The sequence below is a fragment of the Procambarus clarkii genome, chromosome 10 (genome assembly GCF_040958095.1).
Source record: "Procambarus clarkii isolate CNS0578487 chromosome 10, FALCON_Pclarkii_2.0, whole genome shotgun sequence".
NCBI classification, from domain to species: domain Eukaryota; kingdom Metazoa; phylum Arthropoda; class Malacostraca; order Decapoda; family Cambaridae; genus Procambarus; species Procambarus clarkii.
This window is the reverse complement of record NC_091159.1, coordinates 41,568,179-41,585,678: the sequence shown is the minus strand read 5'-3', so window position 1 is coordinate 41,585,678 and position 17,500 is coordinate 41,568,179. Positions and strand designations below refer to the sequence as shown.

The 17,500-nt window shown below is 43.4% G+C and overlaps 1 protein-coding gene across 4 annotated transcripts in view; it reads left to right on the top strand.

Annotated features, from left to right (window-relative positions):
• LOC123775190 (cell adhesion molecule 1) overlaps positions 1 to 17,500 on the top strand; it is a 198,290-nt gene that overhangs the window by 2,329 nt on the left and 178,461 nt on the right. For 2 of the 4 annotated variants that reach the window (XM_069321911.1, XM_069321912.1), the window contains exon 2: positions 4,688 to 5,121. The gene's annotated coding sequence lies outside the window, so the exon portion shown is untranslated. The remainder of the gene's footprint in view (positions 1 to 4,687; positions 5,122 to 17,500) is intronic. The other 2 variants (XM_069321913.1, XM_069321914.1) reach the window with 1 other exon arrangement.

The following is a 17,500-nucleotide window of genomic DNA, read 5'->3' as shown; positions in this document are numbered from 1 at the left end:
AAAGAAACTCTACCCATTTGTTTCTGCCTTGCCCGGGGATCGAACCTGGGCCCTTAGGACTAGAACCCCAGAGCGCTGTCCATTCAGCCGCGAGGCCTAGCCTCCCCCCTACTCAGCCGTCTGTGGGTGTGTTTTCATACCTCCATTTCTTGACAAGGTATGGACTCCATTCTGGAGTTGCATACTCCAGGATTGGTCTAACATGCGTTATACAAGATTCTAAATTATTCCTTATGCAAATTTCTAAAGGCAGTTCTGATGTTTGCCAGCCTCGCATGCACTGCTGATGATATCCTTTTTATGTGGTCTTCAGGCGACAGGTTTGGTGTGATATCAATTCCTAGATTGTGATATCAATTCCTCTTTGTCCGTTTCATAGAGGACTTCGTCTCCCATTTGGTACCTTGTGTCGGGCCTCTTGCTCCTTGCATCAAACGTCATTTCTTTATATTTACTTGAGTTAAAGCTCAATAGCCATTTGTTCGACCATTTTTTCAGTTTGTACAGGCACTAATAATTGTGTAACTAGCGTCAAAAGATTGTTATTTGCTTAGTTAAATGAACTAGGGGGCTCAGTTCCTGAACCGATTATATACCTCTGTAACCCTTTACACCACCGCCCACGGGATTGGTATGGGGTGCATAATAAAGAAAGAAATTTAATTATTCAGGCCATTTTGTAGCCACTTTTTATCTTTCTATGTCTTAATCCTCCTCATAATTTTCGCATCATCAGCACAAATTGAGGGGAAGGAGTCTATTCTTTCTGGGAAATCGCTTATATATATGAGAAACAGGATAGGTCCAAGTATTGAACCTTGGGGAGCTCCACTAGTGACGTCTTGCCACAATGAGACCTCACTCCTCACAGTGACTCGCTGTCTTGTGTTGCTTAGGTACTCCCTTATCCACTGGAGTACCTTCCCAGTTATTCCTGCCTGTACCTCCAACTTTTGCACTAGTCTCTTATAGAGAACTGTGTCAAAGGCCTCCCGACAGTCCAAAAATATGCAGGCTGCCAATTCTTTTCTTGATTAATTTTTGTCGCTTGGTCATACAATTCCATAAAATCTGTGAGGCAAGATTTGCCATCTCTCAATCCATGTTGGTGATGTGTTTCAACGTTCTCTCTCCAGATGTTCTGCTAGTTTGTTCCCAATTCCTGTTGGGCAACAACATGTTCCCAGCCGGGCAGCTGGGAGCACGTGGTGCCCGGCGTCCTGGTGCAGTTTACAGCACGGAATATAGTCTGTACAACACAGTAATACTTCTTAATGTGTTAATTATGGCCGCTGGAACAACTCTCGTTCATATGGTGGTCAAAATAAAACGAAAAGTTCCAAATAATGGAAGAAAACCATCTGTAGGTCGAGCGTGGTGTGAACAACAACAGCGGGTCGCGGCCAGACGTATATAATGGCCGACTTCCCACATCTACTCATTTGAGAGTTTGAGGGAATGTTAATTTATATAATTTAATTATTAATTAGTCATTAATATGTCTATTAATGAGAGTAAATACCTTAGCACAAAGTTAAGGTACAGGTGATAAGCTAAAATTAATAATACTAATTTAGGATCAATTAAAACACCTTTGCCTCCAGCGTCAATAGATCATAGGCCGGGCAGGCTGGAGCTCGTCATGGTGGCGCCCTGAGACGCCAAGAAGATGGAGCCTGCTTTTAGGGGAAACTCCATTTAGATTATTAGTAACATTATTCCTTGGATGTTTTCCGTATCCCACCACTGGTAATCTCAAAGTCCTCCAGCGATGTCTAGTAACAGATTTTCTCTCTTAGTTTAGAAACGTCTTGCTGTGTTGTGAAGACCTCATGGAATCTCTTACTGAGTTCCTCACACACCTTACCATTTGTATTCTGCCCCTATCCTCAGTTTCATTACCTGTTCCTTCAATATTGTTTTCCTTCTGATGTGTGTGTGTGTGTGTGTGTGTGTGTGTGTGTGTGTGTGTGTGTGTGTGTGTGTGTGTGTGTGTGTGTGTGTGTGTGTGTGGTGAGTCGGGGGCTTGGTGGTGAGTGGTCCTTTCTCCAGGCGTTGTACTTATGTTTCCCTATGGTTCATTCACCTGTTTGTCTGGTCTTCCTGGTGTTGTGACTCTTACAGTATAGGGTCCCGCTCGGCCGGGTAATCGGGTTAGGTTGACTGATGACGCAGCAGTGATGGATTGTCTCGGCTTGTGTCCACCAACGGGTCTCTTCCACTCCTCCTGTGTCAGCTCTTCTTGATATTTTGTGCATGCTCTGAGTTCCTCCATGCTCCGAGTTCCTCCATGGTCTGAGTTCCTCCATGCTCCGAGTTCCTCCATGCTCCGAGTTCCTCCATGCTCCGAGTTCCTCCATGCTCTGAGTTCCTCCATGTTCTGAGTTCCTCCATGTTCTGAGTTCCTCCATGCTCTGAGTTCCTCCATGCTCCGAGTTCCTCCATGGTCTGAGTTCCTCTGTGCTCTGAGTTCCTCCATGCTCTGAGTTCCTCCATGCTCTGAGTTCCTCCATACTCTGAGTTCCTCCATGTTCTGAGTTCCTCCATGCTCTGAGTTCCTCCATGGTCTGAGTTCCTCCATACTCTGAGTTCCTCCATGTTCTGAGTTCCTCCATGCTCTGAGTTCCTCCATGGTCTGAGTTCCTCCATGGTCTGAGTTCCTCCATACTCTGAGTTCCTCCATACTCTGAGTTCCTCCATACTCTGAGTTCCTCCATACTCTGAGTTCCTCCATGCTCTGAGTTCCTCCATGCTCTGAGTTCCTCCATGCTCTGAGTTCCTCCATGCTCTGAGTTCCTCCATGCTCTGAGTTCCTCCATGTTCTGAGTTCCTCCATGCTCTGAGTTCCTCCATGGTCTGAGTTCCTCCATGGTCTGAGTTCCTCCATACTCTGAGTTCCTCCTTACTCTGAGTTCCTCCATGCTCTGAGTTCCTCCATGGTCTGAGTTCCTCCATACTCTGAGTTCCTCCATGTTCTGAGTTCCTCCATGCTCTGAGTTCCTCCATGGTCTGAGTTCCTCCATACTCTGAGTTCCTCCATGGTCTGAGTTCCTCCATACTCTGAGTTCCTCCATGCTCTGAGTTCCTCCATGGTCTGAGTTCCTCCATGCTCTGAGTTCCTCCATGGTCTGAGTTCCTCCATACTCTGAGTTCCTCCATGCTCTGAGTTCCTCCATGGTCTGAGTTCCTCCATACTCTGAGTTCCTCCAGGGTCTGAGTTCCTCCATGCTCTGAGTTCCTCCATGCTCTGAGTTCCTCCATGCTCTGAGTTCCTCCATGATCTGGGGTGTGGCTTTTGTCGACTACGTCAGGAATGGAGATGTTGAACTTTTGCTGGGACAGATGCCGTTGCTCGGGCCCTGGTCGGGTCCTGGTCGGGCCCTGGTCGGGCGCTGGTCGGGTCTGGTCGGGCCCTGGTCGGGCCCTAGTCGGGCGCTGGTCGGGTCTGGTCGGGCCCTGGTCGGGCCTGGTCGGGCCTGGTCTGTCGGGACGGCGGATGTATCGGTCTGGATGATGATAATGTGCACCTTAGTGCAAGCTGGGTTGTTATAGTTGGCCGAGTGTTTGATATGTAGTTCTTCGTCTATGTCTAATTTTCAATCGCGGGTGTTGTGAGTGTGAATAGTTAGCACTAACTGCCAGGCCAGGATTGGCAATTGTCACAACTTGAGTTATAAGGCGTGCAGGATAGATGTAATTGTTAATGTAATAATCTCCGTTAAGGTCCGAAAAAGATCTTTTGTACCCTCTGTAATCCTTTTTTTGCGCTACCGCTCACAGGATGAGTACTGGGTGCACGATACAATAGCCGCCTCCATCGGCGACAATCAGATAGATGAGTAAGGCCTGAAGATGAGTTGAGAACGCCAACAGTTTGAGTGAGGATGATTGATTGATAAAGATTAAGCCACCCAAGAGGTGGCACAGGCATGAATAGCCCGTAATTGGGTGAGGATTGGTTTAAGGGTGACTGGAGCTTAGATGCGCCCAGCTTGATGATGGTTTGGGCTCGGCAGAGGCTTGGACGGGCTGTCGATGGGTTGGGGGGACGGCTGCAGCTTGGACAAGCATTACATGAGGATGGGGGTCGACACTTAAGTCAACATTGACTTTGTTTCACCATCTGGAGATTTTGACGTAAGTTTGAAATTGTTCCACTCTCATCAAGATCTCCAAGACTTAACACATTAACAGTGGTGCAAGCGTTCACGCGTGCAAAGATTCAAATGAAATATCCAGCTAGGATTCATCAAACATTTACACACCCATTTAAACAATCATTTACACAACCATTTATATACCCATTTACACAACCATTTACGAAACCTGTGCATCTTTCTTCAACAATGTCGGCTTTGTTTACATTTATTAAGGAGTAAATGAGCTCCGAAGCACTATACGAGATTGTTCATAACAATAATAACCTTTGACCCTCAAGTTTCGAAATTCGTAAACTGTTGAATAACTGTAAACAAAGCCACCGTGATCGAGGGAAGGATGTAAATGGTTGTGTAAATGGTTGTGTAAATGGTTGTGTCAATGTAAATGGTTGTGTAAATGGTTGTGTCAATGGGTGTGTAAATGGTTGTGTAAATGATTAGTGAATCCTGACCAACTTATCACCTCTTGTCAGTGATTGTGAAGCAGTCGGCTGGCACAATACACAATTATACCATGTTCCTTACAGAGTGTACAGTTGTTCCTGCACTTGGCCTGTACAATCGCAAGATCTGTAGATCTTGCCTCTACAATGACTGTTATGTGATTGTTTCTCATCAAATTATGTGATTACTTACACAGACGAAAGAGAAAATAAAATAGGAAATATGCAGAACAATTATACCCAAGTTGGACTATATTATAGTATGATTGTGCAAAGTTGTGTCGAGGGTTACTGAGAGGTGCTCATGACTTATCGACCGTTAAGTTCGTCGTGACCTTCTGAACTTGATCGAGTGTAAAATACAGTCGTCTGGCGCCATCAAGAGTCATGGGTCATCGAAGATGACTCTGACCTTCGTGTAACCCCTGTAAGGTCAACTGGGAGTCTCATCCAGCTCTATTAAGGTCATCTGCAATACTCATTTGAGAACGCTAAGATCATCTTTAAACTCTAATAAGGTAAGTTTTTAAACTGTATTAAACGCTTTGTATGTCTCGATAAGGTCATTAACTCTTTATCTTCAAACCTCGATAATGTCACATCTGAGGTTTATGTAGCCTTATTAAATCCATTTCTGCCTCTCAGCTAAACAGGAGGTGAATTATACATCAAGTACTTATTAAATTCTAAATATGTCAGTATTTGGCTTATAACTTAGGGTGGTGCAAGGTCACAATATTGTGTAGGATCTAGATACAATTCTTCTATAGGACGAAGATTGTCTAGTATTATGGAGCCCACATCACTTCCTGTCGTTGGACCAAGATGGAAATTTTCATTAAGTGCAGCATTGCCTCCTTCTCTAGGACCTCAGTTACCCCTCACTATAGCACCTAGACCGTCTCCCTCCCTGTCTAGGACCCATATCGTCTCTTTCTTTTGGACCGATCTCCTAATTCACTTCGACCCAGATCGTCTCTTTTTAGGATCTAGTCACTCGTCCAGGATCCAGACACAGCAACCTCAATGTGTCTTCGGTCTCCGTGTCTATATGTTGCAAATCAGACCTTTTTTCATATGGGTGTGCGAATAATTTAGCTGCCACACTTTACATTTGGTCAGGTCCACATCAGCAGGTAAAGAGAATTCCCAGAGATACTTGTAGCTGAGTCTCAGCCGAGATGCATCTAGGAGTCTGCTGATTTTATTGGATGATCCATAAATGTGGGTCTTTTCTTGCATGATAGTGTGATGATAGAAGGAATTAGTAATGTAAATTTCACTTTGCCTCAGTTCTATTAGGTTTCGTTGAAGGTTTTTGTGAATTATAGTTCTCAAGCTGTTTACGGGCAATTCAAGATTCTTTGGTTAACTCATTAGCTCTATCATGCATTCGGTTTTTGTGAATTCAAATTGTGAATTCAAGTGAATTTTGTGAATTTTTGTGAATTCAACGATACAACATGGGATGGAATCCACATGAAATGGACTCTGTTACCAACATTAATATTTTTGTTGTATTTGTGTCTAGCTTCAGACACGAGCATGTTACAGTTATGTCTTAAAGAGTTGAGAGCATTTAAGGATGATAAAGAGTCACTTACAACTAATGTATCAAGTTTGGAGATTTGTACACATTTCAGTGCAAGAAGCAAGGCAAATAGTTCGGTGTGTAGAGGTAGAGGCCCAGTTGTTTATACGGACTCCCCACTCAAAGTATAAACCATCGCCCATTGTCAGGACAAGTGCACTTCCAGCTGCACCTGTGGAGCGGTGTAGAGAACCATCAGTGTATATGATCTGAGAGACACTTCCACCTGCACCTGTGGAGCGGTGTAGAGAACCATCAGTGTATATGATCTGAGAGACACTTCCACCTGCACCTGTGGAGCGGTGTAGAGAACCATCAGTGTATATGATTTGAGAGAGAGGGCATGCCATCTGTGGAGAGAGCATCAATATGGCTTAAGACGTTGAGCTTTGCTTCAAGACGAAGCTTGGGCTGATCTCTAATTTGTTTCATGGGTGGAAAGGGATGGTTTAAAATTGGAAAAGATGTAATATCCCACGGTGCAGGAAAGTGCCGTTGTTGTCTCTTGGTACAAATTGTGAATATAATCATCTTGAGTTAAGTTACAGTTTGTGTAATCCATTATGATCAATGTTGCCTTCAATAAATACGGTTTGTGGATGGCTTTTGTGCAAGAGTTAGGATCAGCAAACCTAAACATTTCCATACCAATAAGAACATTAATTTCAGTAACACGATCAATGACCCTCGGAATACTGAGATCTTTTTTCATATTACGGATCTTTGTGTAACGGGCATTCAAGGATAATCCTCAAGGGAGTTTTTAGCTTTGCACTTTTAAGCCCTTCAAGCTTTCTTCCAGGCACTGAAGCAAGCAGAGGAGGAGCATAATCAACAAAAGATCTATGGTACTTCATTTGAACAGTTGTGACATTGGCCCCATGCCCTGAGTGATGCCCCTGGCCCCATACCCTGAGTGATGCCCCTGGCCCCATACCCTGAGTGATGCCCCTGGCCCCATACCCTGAGTGATGCCCCTGGCCCCATACCCTGAGTGATGCCCCACCATAGCTATTGGCCCCACCAAAATCACTCGTTACACTCCTACACCTTTTGAACAGCATAGTTGGCTTCATGCTGGATAAATAATCTCCCATCCAACAACGAGGCCAACCAATAATTTACATTCTGGTGAGCTCACTCAGAATGACATGTTTATTTACAGTGCCAAATGTAGACTTGAGATCTGGGGAAGGTGGTATCCGAGTCTTTCGTGTGCAGGATGCAAAAGGTTGGAATGCAATGATGCGCACTTCTTTCACATGTAAAGTTATAGATCTTGAGGGAGAGAATCATTCTTATTCTGTAGAGGAGACGGTTTAGGACCATGCTCTCCAATGGTCCGAAACCGTCTTACTATACTTAAAGGGCCATACTACCTGCAAAGGCAGTTAGTAAGGGGAAATTGGGCGGAAATCATTCTTTTGATCTGGCTTCAAAATTGGAACGACATTGTTGGTCTAAGAGAAAGGAAGTCCCTCGGTAATATAGCTTATATTATACAGCTTAAAGAGGGAACTTCCTGGTATTAAAGGCAGCAAACACAGTATGTCATAACACCGTCCTCTCCGGGGTGTGGGTTTACCCTTGATCAATGTGTGTTTGTGTGTTTGTGTGTATTTATTATTTGTTATTCTCGGACTCGGAGGGCCGAGAGTAACTCAAAAACTCAGTAATGGCACGTTGCATTCAGCGTCCTCGTGGAGCATGAATTCAACGAGCCTCTCTCTACTTATCCAGCATTTAGTCTGATCTGTGTGTCTGGGGGAAGATTAATGAAGCTAGAGGTGGTTGTCCAAGCATCGACTAACTCGTTTGGTGTGTGTAGAGGGTGACGGTGTGACACGTGGCCGATCTTATCGCCTTTGGTTATTTTCCTATCCTTCCTTGTCCAAGCACTTGGGCTGGACGGTAGAACGACGGACCCACTTTATGCAGATCGGCGTTCAATCCCCGACCGTCCAAGATATTGGGCACCACTACATTTTCCCCGTCTCGTCCCAAATCCTTATATCCTGACCCCTTCCCAGTGCTATATAGTAGTAATGGCTTGGCGCTTTCCCTCCCTGATAGTTCCCTCCCCCGTCTTATCCCTCAATGCCTGGCTGAGGACGGTGGAAGGGGGGTGGGGGTGGGGGGGGTGAGAACTGAGACTCTTAACAAAAGTTTTCCAGTTAGGTTGTCAGGGAAACTTTTGTTAAGAGGCTCAACAGCCGGCCGTCCGTCAGCCGGGTGTGTGAGGCTGGAGGTGGAGGCTCCCGCCACAGGTCTGCCACCCAAGCTAACTTGCAGTAATATTAACTTCTCTCGGGATGATTAGCCTTTTCTTCAGTTAGTTTGATGAATGGCAGATGAGTTTTAATTCAGATAAATACAATGAGTGTATATTGAATTACAGGTAATTTTCAAGCCGCTGAACGAACACCACAGCGAGGTTATCTTGAGGTTATCATGAGATGATTTCGGGGCCTTAGCGTCCCCGTGGCCCGGTTCCCAACTAGGCCTCCTTTTTTGTTATACATCCCCAGGAAGCAGCCCGTAGCCGTTGTCTAACTCCCAATTACCGATTTGCTGCTAGATGAACAGATGCATCAGGGTTAAAGAAACTTACCAATTTGTTTCCGCCTCCACCGGGAATCGAACCCGGAATCTCAGGTCTACGAATCCGGAGCGTTGTCCACTCAGCTGTCGGGCCCCAGGCCAGACCATAGAGAGGTAATGAACGTCAATAGAGACAAGAGTCCAGGAAGCAACTTTGGCAGATGCCTCACAGCGGGTTTTCTTCCTATTGGGGAGTGTTGTACATGCTGCTATGGCGGTGTGTCCACTCACAGAATGAGTGGCGCTGCTCAATACTGTCACTATGGCGGTGTGTCCACTCACAGAATGAGTGGCGCTGCTCAATACTGTCACTATGGCGGTGTGTCCACTCACAGGATGAGTGGCGCTGCCCAATACTGTCACTATGGCCGTGTGTCCACTCACAGGATGAGTGGCGCTGCTCAATACTGTCACTATGGCGGTGTGTCCACTCACAGGATGAGTGGCGCTGCCCAATACTGTCACTATGGTGGTGTGTCCACTCACAGGATGAGTGGCGCTGCCCAATAAACTCGCCCCTCGGGGCAAAATTTTAAATTTAAACTGGCAACAGTGTGGTGACAAGGGCGCCTCTACCCCGGGAGGGCTGCCCGGGGCCCACTAGCCCGGGCCTAGACAAAAACTACTGCATATACGAAAAGAAATATCTTTAACGTGAAGTATTTTAATGAGGAAATCAGTAGGAGCTATGTTAAGGATTCGAACCTATGCCTTGGGATGCTGCCAAGCACACGACGCCTTAGACTACTACGCCACCACGACATGGTCATAACAATTGGAACCTGGGATTCTACCGAATCTTCTAGGGGTTCCCAAGACTTTCACTAAGGCCTAATCAGGGTTTCACACACTTCTCCCCCCCCCCCAACGCATTCTGGCAGTTCTTGAGAGTATCCAGAACAGAGGTTCGAATCCTTCTCACAGCTGCTACTGATTTTCTTACCACTGAATATTTGAGGCGTATTATCACATGGTGCAACCAGCTCTTGCAAAAGACAGCACATATATGACTTATTGCTTATAGTCAATATTTGGGTTATGATTAAGTATATATGTGGTATATTCCAAATTGTATTTTTTTCAAGGCACTCACTTTTCTTTTCTGGAGATTTTATAAAAAATTGACAATATCCTGAATTACTTTACAATTTATTAAATATTTTAGTTTTGTTTTATTCTTTTTATAAAACTGTAATATCAATATAGGTATAGGTTAAGTACTAATTGTAATATCTTAACATACTAAGAAGGTTAGGTTAGGTCATGGTTTTCTATTCAGCTTTTCAGGTAAACTCAAATATTCACAATAAATTAGTATATCACATACGTACTTATTCATAAGCAAAATATTGACTATACGCAAGTGCGAGAACGGGTTGCATGGTGAGAACGAGATGCGGTGAACGATGCCTCACTCTAGCCTCGCTGGTGACTCTTCGTGAGGTTGTGACCCGCGGTCATCACCCAGCCCGTCCTCCTAACGTACCACAACGTAAAGAAAACGGTCAATATAAAGTGGCCTCTCCTAACCAACCAGAGGACCCAAAACAGAAAACGAGCCAGTAGGTAATTTTCGTGAGCCACTTCCATTTTCCTTTACAATTTTTTTGGCCCGTTTGGTGGGGAGGTAGAAGTAGCCTAAGCTACTCTATCCCTTTCAGATGTATTTCTTTCTTGTCTCAATAAACATACTTGAACTTGAATTTTGGCCTTATGTAACGCATAGGAGCGAAAAGCGACGTTCTTGGTAGGAGGAGAAGTTGGGTCATCAGCCTGTACGGCTCGTTAGTGCGTCCGGGGACTACTGTGTTGTGTGGTTATGATGCTCAAGAAGGCGTGTGGGACATATTGGAAGCTCTACGACACCTATAAAAATAACCGAAAACGGGTTTCGTAGAATTTATATCTAAAGTTGCTTAATTATATAATATATCACAAAAATCCCGTTTATGAGAAATTAATATAATCAGTTTTAAAATGTAAAACGCTGAAGGCAATTTAATGCATGTTAATGTTATACAATCAAAATAATACGAAACAAGGAAATTATATCCGAACTGTTCCTCTCAGAGGAATCAAAATACATAATATTAAACTAAACACATTAGACAGATTATAATAAGTGATATAATTCAAAATAATGCTGCGTATTCACTTCAAAATGACATTAGACTTCGATGTCTCTTGAAATCGACGTTGTTGGAACATAAAATTAATTTAAGCTTTAACATTTTTTTTTAATTAGAAAAGTTAGTACGGACTGGTCGTCGAACAGATCTATGGAACAAGTTTTCAAGAAATAATCAGGCGAATTCGCTTGAAAGTTTCCAGCAACGGTTACACAGATACACGAGTGTCAGGAGCGGGACCAAAATGAACGAGAGAACAAGTGAACAAGTGAGAACAACGAGGCTGAAACACATAGCTCCACACGTATAAAAAAAAATTAAAGTGACGACATTTCCGTACGCCTGGAGCCTAATCAAATCTTGACGTGACAAAACGTCGTCACTTTCATTCGTTGTCACGTGTGTGGGGGGTGGGGGGGGGGAGGGGTAGGGGGAAGAGGTAGCATAGAAGCGATGACTGGTATACACCAAGAGGACCTTCCCAAACCCCTTTATAGGGTTATATGTTTATATATGAATATATTTAGAGAGAGAGAGAGAGAGAGAGAGAGAGAGAGAGAGAGAGAGAGAGAGAGAGAGAGAGAGAGAGAGAGAGAGAGAGAGAGAGAGAGAGAGAGAGAGAGAGAGAGAGAGAGAGAGAGAGAGAGAGAGAGAGAGAGAGAGAGAGAGAGAGAGAGAGAGAGAGAGAGAGAGAGAGAGAGAGAGAGAGAGAGAGAGAGAGAGAGAGAGAGAGAGAGAGAGAGAGAGAGAGAGAGAGAGAGAGAGAGAGAGAGAGAGAGAGAGAGAGAGAGAGAGAGAGAGAGAGAGAGAGAGAGAGAGAGAGAGAGAGAGAGAGAGAGAGAGAGAGAGAGAGAGAGAGAGAGAGAGAGAGAGAGAGAGAGAGAGAGAGAGAGAGAGAGAGAGAGAGAGAGAGAGAGAGAGAGAGAGAGAGAGAGAGAGAGAGAGAGAGAGAGAGAGAGAGAGAGAGAGAGAGAGAGAGAGAGAGAGAGAGAGAGAGAGAGAGAGAGAGAGAGAGAGAGAGAGAGAGAGAGAGAGAGAGAGAGAGAGAGAGAGAGAGAGAGAGAGAGAGAGAGAGAGAGAGAGAACGGCTGTACAGTGGGTTACATAATATCTTGGAGTGTGGATAGATTCTAAAATGACATTCATCAAGCAAATCCATTATCTGAAGGAGAAATCAAAGTCTAGATTGAGTATAATAAATCACAGGTCCATGTCTAGGAGCGGGACACAGAGTGTTAAGAATGTTTTACATACACGCCGTTCGTTCAATTGTTGGTTATGCAGCGCCTGCCTTACACTCACTCTTTCTCCTGGGCAAAGAGCAAAGGTTGAGGTTATTCAAAACGATGCAATGTGGGCCATAGCAGGGGCTCCCAGATGGACTAAAATACTAAACCAAAGAGTAGAAACCAAACTAACATGAATTGAGATAAAGGAAAAAGGGGCTTGCCACTGTTATGCTGACCAAGATATTGATTAGACCAAGTTCAGTTCAGTTCAGTTCACTTAAATATATAATCAATGTGGGAACCTACCTGTGAGATTTATATATATTTAATTTATATGAATTTATATAGAATTTATATTTACGTTAATTTATATATTTCGATAGCAATTTGTATGTTAAGTGGACTGTATTTCTGCAATAATCTCACAAATCGATCCACTACACATTAGGGGGGGGGGTTTATATTGAATTTATATATTTGCAGCCAATCAAACTACAGTATTAAACTACATACTAGTGTACATTGAAGAGGTTCCTTATCTTATTTGTTCAGCAGGCCTTAGTCCACCAGGTATAACTAGGATGTAGACACCAAATTTTCCTCGTGTGAGGTGGCTTCCATCACCCTGGTAACTGATACACAAAGCATGCTTCCTCGTCTTGACCTGTCAAAAGGGCGTTAGCTAAAAGCCAGAATCCTAATATATGACAGCTATATCAGAGAAAACACTGTACAATAAACCATAAAGACCAAGACTTAATTACCTTTTGTATGAGGCGATTTCGCATTCTAACCGGCTCGCCCTTATCCACCTAACATTTAACTGGCCAGAAATGATTAGATAAACGGGTTTCGGCAGAACACTTTCCTTGTATTTGATGACAGCGTGTTGATGATAGAAGACCTTTGATTTCCATAACACTTCGTCCAAGAGAAATTAACAGGAGCCGAATTTGCTCCCGTGCGCCTCTGGTCTAAGAACAATAACAACAATGGCTGACCACTCCCTCACCACTGACGCCTGGCTTACTTTGTCCAGATATCAGTAAGTGATAGAAGGGTCACATTTACTTTATTTTAATATTGATAATTAAGTTAATTTATATGTGATGTTTTTATGATGGTAAATTCCAAAGACTAATGTATTTAAGAATAATTCCCACCATAATAGGTGGTGAATTTATAATAGTATGTGGCAATGATATCCCGTTTTCTATAGACGGAAAGTTCCACTGCAAGTTACATTTTCTATGTGTAACTTGTGTATACAATGGCAATATATCTGCAATTGCATTGATATTATTAAATGGTGTCAGATTTTCCGACAATCAATGGAGAACTAACTCGGGACAGAAGAGCTTTCAACAGCAACAGGTGGACCTATTGTGCAATAAGCACTATCAATTCATTCTAGATCACAAATACAATCAAATATATGACAGGGAATGACATTGCAGCTGAACTGTAAAGCTTGTAACTAAAAGAAGAAATGTAGACATTGACTTGTCACATTATCTAACACAAACTAAGAAAATAATTAGAGATAGAGGATTAAAGATGTACAATGAACACAACACAGCAGCTACATCAGGATCCGCAGACAGATGCAGGAACTAAACCAGCTACTAACAACTTATTTCGATGAAAGAGTTCAACAGAAAACAAGAATTGCACTTACATTGCAACAGACTTGGATACCCAAGTGCTTATGAAATAGGCTTACAAGTTGCAGAATAAGCAAGGACATGTCAGCACTGTGGAGAACATGGAGACTGTGATGTGCTAGATCTAGCACAGTGTAGCATTACACACCAAATAAGATTTCAAATGAGATTTAACAGGGCAGAAGAAGTTGTTAAACGCATTGGCCATAATCTTTTCTGGAGCCAGCATGTGAGTTATGAACACTCATACACCGCCTAAAACAGAAACAAGGAACACTTAGCGGGCCAGCCAGAGGCTTACGGCTCGCGCAGAAATATCCCTGTACCAAAAAAAAAAAAACTACTAGTTCCACCATCACTACAACTAATGTAGCAAAGAAGTACAGTAATACTAATTATTGATCAGTAAAGAAAACATCACTCATATCCGCCATTAAAAAAAAGCCTTCCAAGATCCAAACAGCAAATAAAAAAAATCAGAAAACGGGTTCTGTAATGGATGTGAATGAATCGACCCCAAAATAACAACACTAATAAGAAGAGAAGGATCGAGCTCTATATATCACAAGTGGCTGGGGTGGTTAATAAGATAGCGTGAGCTGCTCTCATTACTGGGTGTGGCTCAGCCCGCCTCTACACCTCTCCTCTTGAACACCTTCGTATCAGGGAGGCGCCGCCTGGCTCCGTCAGTCCACTTATTTGTGATGCTTGCACAGGATGAGCGTCTGCTCTTTTCTCCTCGTCTCAGTGTGTGTGTGTGTGTGTGTGTGTGTGTGTGTGTGTGTGTGTGTGTGTGTGTGTGTGTGTGTGTGTGTGTGTGTGTGTGTGTGTGTGTGTGTACTCACCTAGTTGTGCTTAGGGGTTGAGCTCTGGCTCTTTGGTCCCGCCTCTCAACTGGTGTACAGATTCCTGAGCCTAATAGGCTCTATCATATATACATTTGAAACTGTGTATGAAGTCAGCCTCCACCACATCACTTCCTAGTGCATTCCATCTGTTAACTACTCTGACACTGAAAAAGTTCTTTCCTATTTCCCTGTGGCTCATTTGGGTACTCAGTTTCCACCTATGTCCCCTTATTCGCGTACCACCCGCGTTAAACAGTTTATCTTTATCTACCCTGTCAATTCCTCTGAGAATTTTGTAGGTAGTGATCATGTCTTCCCTTACTCTTCTGTCTTCCAGTCTCGTGAGTTGCATTTCACGAAGCCTTTCCTAGTAACTCATGCCTCTTAGTTCTGGGACTAGTCTAGTGGCATACCTCTGAACTTTTTCCAGCTTCGTTTTGTGACGAAGGTACGGGCTCCATGCTGGGGCCGCATACTCCAAGATTGGTCTTACATATGTGGTATACAAGGTTCTGAATGATTCTTTACACAGGTTTTCGAAGGCAGTTCTGATGTTAGCCATCTTTGCATATGCTGCAGATGTTATTCTTTTTATGCGGGCTTTAGGAGACAGGTTTGGTGTGATATCAACTCCTAGATCTTTCTCTCTGTCCGTTTCATGAAGGACTTCATCTCCCATTCAGTATCCAGTGTCTGGCCTCCTGTTTCCTCCGCCTAGTTTCAATACCTTACATTTACTCGGGTTGAACTCTAGTAGCCATTTGTTGAACCTTTCATTCAGTTTGTCTAGGTCATCTTGTAGCTTCATACTATCTTCCTTCGTCTTAATCCTCCTATAATTTTTGCATCATCAGCAAACAATGAGAGGAACGATTCTATACCCTCTGGGAGATCATTTACATATTTTCAGAAACAGTATAGGTCCAAGAACTGATCCCTGTGGGACTCCACTGATGACGTCTCGCCAATTTGAGGCCTCACCTCTCTCAGTGACTCGCTGTCGTCTGTTCCTTAGGTACTCCCTTATCCAACGGAGTACCTTCCCTTTCACTCCTGCCTGCATCTCCAGCTTTTGCACTAGTCTCTTGGGTGGCACTGTGTCAAAGGTTTTCTGGCAACCCAAAAATATCCAGTCTGCCCACCCCTCTCTTTCTTGCCTGATTTGTGTTGCTCATCGTAGAATTCAATTAATCCTGTGAGGCATGACTTGCCATCCCTGAACCCATGTTGTTGTGTCACAAAGTTCCTTCGCTTCAGATGTTCCACTAGCTTTTTTCGCACAATCTTCTCCATCAACTTGCATGGTATGCAAGTTAGGGACACTGTTCTGTAGTTCAGTGCCTCCTGTCCATCCCACCTTCTTGTATATCGGAACTACATTTGCCATCTTCCAAATATTTAGCAGTTCACCTGTTACCAGTGATTTGTTGTAAACCATGGAGAGTGGCAGGCACAGTGCTTCTGCTCCTTCCTTTAGAATCCATGGTGATATTCCATCCGGGCCTATAGCCTTTGTCATATCCAACTGTAGCAAAAGCTTCCATATATCCCAACTGGTAATTCCTGACTCCTCTAGTGGTGCCTGGTTAACTATTACTTCTCTTATTTCTGGAACTTCTCCTTGCTCTAATGTGAATACCTCCTGGTTTTCCTTATTCATTTCCTCACACACTTCCTTGTCGATTGTAATGAAACTGTCTGCCCCTTTCCTCAGTTACATTACCTGTTCCTTTACTGTTGTTTTTCTCCTGATGTGGCTGTGCAGCAATTTAGGTTGAGTTTTTGCCTTGTTTGCTATGTCGTTTTTGTATTGCCCTTCTGCCTCTCTTCTCACCCTGATGATTCCTGGCACTCTGGTATCTTTCTCTGCTCTCAAGTGTCCTGTTATTTCTACAGTTTGCCCACGCTCTTTTACTTAGTTGCTTTGCTAACTTACATCTCCGATTAAACCATGTGTGTGTGTGTGTATTCACCTAGTTGTGCTTGCGGAGGTTGAGCTCTGCTCTTTCAGCCCGTCTCTCAACTGTTAATCAATCATATGTTACAACTACTTTTTTTCCTATACACACACACACACACCCAGGACGCAGCACGTAGCAGCTGTCTTACTCCCAGTACCTATTTACTGCTAGGTAACAGGGGCATCAGGGTGAAGGAAACTGCCCATTTGTTTTCCCGGCGGTTTTTGGGGATCGAACCCCGGTCCCTAGGTGCACGAGTCTAGAGCGCTGTCCACTCGGCCACCCAGCCCCCTATATTCACACTATATTCAGTGTGTGTGCGTGTGTGTGCCTGCTGAACCGAGCTGCGTTTTAGCTCTTGGACCCCGCCTTTCCATCCGCCGGTGATCGAATGCAATGTGTCGTTTTTAAATTATGAATGCAGTTTACTTCTATAAATTGTTCATTTAGTCCATTCCATTTGCCCACTACTCTTGCACTAAATGAAAACTCTTAAAAACTTTTTCTTAATATGCCATCCATGTTCATTTGCTTTATTGTCATTCATTGTGAATATTTCCTATTTTCCACTGACAGACAGACAGACAGACTGTCTGTCTGTCTGCTTCCCTCTTACACAAACCGTGCTCGTATATATATATATATATATATATATATATATATATATATATATATATATATATATATATATATATATATATATATATATATATATATATATATATATATATATATATATATAATAGTCAGAACGTACCTAGTAGCCAGAACGCACTTCTCAGCCTACTATGCAAGGCCCGATTTGCCTAATAAGCCAAGTTTTCCTGAATTATTATATTTTCTCTAATTTTTTTCTTATGACATGATAAAGCTA